Source organism: Rhipicephalus microplus, unplaced genomic scaffold (assembly GCF_043290135.1).
Source record: "Rhipicephalus microplus isolate Deutch F79 unplaced genomic scaffold, USDA_Rmic scaffold_288, whole genome shotgun sequence".
Classification (NCBI taxonomy): domain Eukaryota; kingdom Metazoa; phylum Arthropoda; class Arachnida; order Ixodida; family Ixodidae; genus Rhipicephalus; species Rhipicephalus microplus.
This window is the reverse complement of record NW_027464859.1, coordinates 47,124-52,500: the sequence shown is the minus strand read 5'-3', so window position 1 is coordinate 52,500 and position 5,377 is coordinate 47,124.

The following is a 5,377-nucleotide window of genomic DNA, read 5'->3' as shown; positions in this document are numbered from 1 at the left end:
AAACGCATGCGACTGCCGTGCTTTGCGGCATAGCACCGTGCGCAAAAACGGTGCGCATGCAAGAGGTGTCAGAGCTAGCGAACTTGTGCCACGAGCAACAGGTCACTAAAAGCCTATAGATGACGGTGTTGGAGGAAAAGAAAAATATCGAGAAAGCACTGCGGTGTGCCGTGCGTAGGGACGGGCGCGCGTGCCACATGCCGCCGAAATATGGGTGTCGGAGAAAACAGAGTGCCGCGCGTAACGAGGGGCGCGCGTGTTACAGAGAGATATGCCCAAACGCATGAAAGTGTACGCAGGTGTCCTAAGGCAGTTTTTTTTTTTTTCCTCATTTTGATGTCGCCCCGGCTGACGCGGTTTTCGTTTTTCCGTGCCGCCCCGGCTGACGCAGTTTTTGCGCCGCCCCGGCTGACGCGGTTTTTGCGCCGCCCCGGCTGACGCGGTTTTCGCGCCGCCCCGGCTGACGCGGTTTTCGCGCCGCCCCGGCTGACGCGGTTTTTGCGTCGCCCCGGCTGACGCGGTTCGGACTTTGCACTTTTTGGCTCACCCCGGCTGGCGGCCCACTCACTCGATCGCCAGGTCTGTTTGCCCCGGTGGTTCCACCGCCAGGCTTAAGCGCGAACTTTTTTTGTTTGTTTTCTTTTGATTAAGCGCAAGCTTTTTTCTTTGTTTTCTTTTGATTAAGCGCGGGCTTTTTTCTTTGTTTTTTTTTTATTTCGCCCCGGCAGACGCGGTTTTTGCGCCGCCCCGGCTGACGCGGTTTTTGCCGCCCCGGCTGACGCAGTTCGGACTTAGCACTTTTCGGCTGTGCCTGGCTGGCGGCCCACTCACTCGATCGCCATGTCTGTTTGCCACAGTTTTCCCGGTGGTGCCGCACCCGGGCTCGCCCCGGCTGACGCAGTTTTCGCGCCGCCCCGGCTGACGCGGTTTCGTGCCGCCCCGGCAGACGCGGTTTTCGCGCCGCCCCGGCTGACGCGGTTTCGTGCCGCCCCGGCAGACGCAGTTCGGACTTAGCACTTTTCGGCTGTGCCTGGCTGGCGGCCCACTCACTCGATCGCCATGTCTGTTTGCCACAGTTTTCCCGGTGGTGCCGCACCCGGGCTCGCCCCGGCTGACGCAGTTTTCGCGCCGCCCCGGCTGACGCGGTTTCGTGCCGCCCCGGCAGACGCGGTTTTCGCGCCGCCCCGGCTGACGCGGTTTCGTGCCGCCCCGGCAGACGCAGTTCGGACTTAGCACTTTTCGGCTGTGCCTGGCTGGCGGCCCACTCACTCGATCGCCATGTCTGTTTGCCACAGTTTTCCCGGTGGTGCCGCACCCGGGCTCGCCCCGGCTGACGCAGTTTTCGCGCCGCCCCGGCTGACGCGGTTTCGTGCCGCCCCGGCAGACGCGGTTTTCGCGCCGCCCCGGCTGACGCGGTTTCGTGCCGCCCCGGCAGACGCAGTTCGGACTTAGCACTTTTCGGCTGTGCCTGGCTGGCGGCCCACTCACTCGATCGCCATGTCTGTTTGCCACAGTTTTCCCGGTGGTGCCGCACCCGGGCTCGCCCCGGCAGACGCGTTTTTTTTTTTTCTTTCGCCCCGGCTGACGCAGTTTTCGCGCCGCCCCGGCTGACGCGGTTTCGTGCCGCCCCGGCAGACGCGGTTTTTTGCGCCGCCCCGGCTGACGCGGTTTTTGCCGCCCCGGCTGACGCAGTTCGGACTTAGCACTTTTCGGCTGTGCCTGGCTGGCGGCCCACTCACTCGATCGCCATGTCTGTTTGCCACAGTTTTCCCGGTGGTGCCGCACCCGGGCTCGCCCCGGCTGACGCAGTTTTCGCGCCGCCCCGGCTGACGCGGTTTCGTGCCGCCCCGGCAGACGCGGTTTTCGCGCCGCCCCGGCTGACGCGGTTTCGTGCCGCCCCGGCAGACGCAGTTCGGACTTAGCACTTTTCGGCTGTGCCTGGCTGGCGGCCCACTCACTCGATCGCCATGTCTGTTTGCCACAGTTTTCCCGGTGGTGCCGCACCCGGGCTCGCCCCGGCTGACGCAGTTTTCGCGCCGCCCCGGCTGACGCGGTTTCGTGCCGCCCCGGCAGACGCGGTTTTCGCGCCGCCCCGGCTGACGCGGTTTCGTGCCGCCCCGGCAGACGCAGTTCGGACTTAGCACTTTTCGGCTGTGCCTGGCTGGCGGCCCACTCACTCGATCGCCATGTCTGTTTGCCACAGTTTTCCCGGTGGTGCCGCACCCGGGCTCGCCCCGGCTGACGCAGTTTTCGCGCCGCCCCGGCTGACGCGGTTTCGTGCCGCCCCGGCAGACGCGGTTTTCGCGCCGCCCCGGCTGACGCGGTTTCGTGCCGCCCCGGCAGACGCAGTTCGGACTTAGCACTTTTCGGCTGTGCCTGGCTGGCGGCCCACTCACTCGATCGCCATGTCTGTTTGCCACAGTTTTCCCGGTGGTGCCGCACCCGGGCTCGCCCCGGCTGACGCAGTTTTCGCGCCGCCCCGGCTGACGCGGTTTCGTGCCGCCCCGGCAGACGCGGTTTTCGCGCCGCCCCGGCTGACGCGGTTTCGTGCCGCCCCGGCAGACGCAGTTCGGACTTAGCACCTTTCGGCTGTGCCTGGCTGGCGGCCCACTCACTCGATCGCCATGTCTGTTTGCCACAGTTTTCCCGGTGGTGCCGCACCCGGGCTCGCCCCGGCAGACGCGTTTTTTTTTTTTCTTTCGCCCCGGCTGACGCAGTTTTCGCGCCGCCCCGGCTGACGCGGTTTCGTGCCGCCCCGGCAGACGCGGTTTTTTGCGCCGCCCCGGCTGACGCGGTTTTTGCCGCCCCGGCTGACGCAGTTCGGACTTAGCACTTTTCGGCTGTGCCTGGCTGGCGGCCCACTCACTCGATCGCCATGTCAGTTTGCCACAGTTTTCCCGGTGGTGCCGCACCCGGGCTCGCCCCGGCTGACGCAGTTTTCGCGCCGCCCCGGCTGACGCGGTTTCGTGCCGCCCCGGCAGACGCGGTTTTCGCGCCGCCCCGGCTGACGCGGTTTCGTGCCGCCCCGGCAGACGCAGTTCGGACTTAGCACTTTTCGGCTGTGCCTGGCTGGCGGCCCACTCACTCGATCGCCATGTCTGTTTGCCACAGTTTTCCCGGTGGTGCCGCACCCGGGCTCGCCCCGGCTGACGCAGTTTTCGCGCCGCCCCGGCTGACGCGGTTTCGTGCCGCCCCGGCAGACGCGGTTTTCGCGCCGCCCCGGCTGACGCGGTTTCGTGCCGCCCCGGCAGACGCAGTTCGGACTTAGCACTTTTCGGCTGTGCCTGGCTGGCGGCCCACTCACTCGATCGCCATGTCTGTTTGCCACAGTTTTCCCGGTGGTGCCGCACCCGGGCTCGCCCCGGCTGACGCAGTTTTCGCGCCGCCCCGGCTGACGCGGTTTCGTGCCGCCCCGGCAGACGCGGTTTTCGCTCCGCCCCGGCTGACGCGGTTTCGTGCCGCCCCGGCAGACGCAGTTCGGACTTAGCACTTTTCGGCTGTGCCTGGCTGGCGGCCCACTCACTCGATCGCCATGTCTGTTTGCCACAGTTTTCCCGGTGGTGCCGCACCCGGGCTCGCCCCGGCTGACGCAGTTTTCGCGCCGCCCCGGCTGACGCGGTTTCGTGCCGCCCCGGCAGACGCGGTTTTCGCGCCGCCCCGGCTGACGCGGTTTCGTGCCGCCCCGGCAGACGCAGTTCGGACTTAGCACTTTTCGGCTGTGCCTGGCTGGCGGCCCACTCACTCGATCGCCATGTCTGTTTGCCACAGTTTTCCCGGTGGTGCCGCACCCGGGCTCGCCCCGGCAGACGCGTTTTTTTTTTTTCTTTCGCCCCGGCTGACGCAGTTTTCGCGCCGCCCCGGCTGACGCGGTTTCGTGCCGCCCCGGCAGACGCGGTTTTTTGCGCCGCCCCGGCTGACGCGGTTTTTGCCGCCCCGGCTGACGCAGTTCGGACTTAGCACTTTTCGGCTGTGCCTGGCTGGCGGCCCACTCACTCGATCGCCATGTCTGTTTGCCACAGTTTTCCCGGTGGTGCCGCACCCGGGCTCGCCCCGGCTGACGCAGTTTTCGCGCCGCCCCGGCTGACGCGGTTTCGTGCCGCCCCGGCAGACGCGGTTTTCGCGCCGCCCCGGCTGACGCGGTTTCGTGCCGCCCCGGCAGACGCAGTTCGGACTTAGCACTTTTCGGCTGTGCCTGGCTGGCGGCCCACTCACTCGATCGCCATGTCTGTTTGCCACAGTTTTCCCGGTGGTGCCGCACCCGGGCTCGCCCCGGCTGACGCAGTTTTCGCGCCGCCCCGGCTGACGCGGTTTCGTGCCGCCCCGGCAGACGCGGTTTTCGCGCCGCCCCGGCTGACGCGGTTTCGTGCCGCCCCGGCAGACGCAGTTCGGACTTAGCACTTTTCGGCTGTGCCTGGCTGGCGGCCCACTCACTCGATCGCCATGTCTGTTTGCCACAGTTTTCCCGGTGGTGCCGCACCCGGGCTCGCCCCGGCAGACGCGTTTTTTTTTTTTCTTTCGCCCCGGCTGACGCAGTTTTCGCGCCGCCCCGGCTGACGCGGTTTCGTGCCGCCCCGGCAGACGCGGTTTTTTGCGCCGCCCCGGCTGACGCGGTTTTTGCCGCCCCGGCTGACGCAGTTCGGACTTAGCACTTTTCGGCTGTGCCTGGCTGGCGGCCCACTCACTCGATCGCCATGTCTGTTTGCCACAGTTTTCCCGGTGGTGCCGCACCCGGGCTCGCCCCGGCTGACGCAGTTTTCGCGCCGCCCCGGCTGACGCGGTTTCGTGCCGCCCCGGCAGACGCGGTTTTCGCGCCGCCCCGGCTGACGCGGTTTCGTGCCGCCCCGGCAGACGCAGTTCGGACTTAGCACTTTTCGGCTGTGCCTGGCTGGCGGCCCACTCACTCGATCGCCATGTCTGTTTGCCACAGTTTTCCCGGTGGTGCCGCACCCGGGCTCGCCCCGGCTGACGCAGTTTTCGCGCCGCCCCGGCTGACGCGGTTTCGTGCCGCCCCGGCAGACGCGGTTTTCGCGCCGCCCCGGCTGACGCGGTTTCGTGCCGCCCCGGCAGACGCAGTTCGGACTTAGCACTTTTCGGCTGTGCCTGGCTGGCGGCCCACTCACTCGATCGCCATGTCTGTTTGCCACAGTTTTCCCGGTGGTGCCGCACCCGGGCTCGCCCCGGCAGACGCGTTTTTTTTTTTTTTTCGCCCCGGCTGACGCAGTTTTCGCGCCGCCCCGGCTGACGCGGTTTCGTGCCGCCCCGGCAGACGCGGTTTTTTTGCGCCGCCCCGGCTGACGCGGTTTTTGCCGCCCCGGCTGACGCAGTTCGGACTTGGCACTTTTTGGCTGAGCCTGGCTGGTGGCCCACTCACTCGATC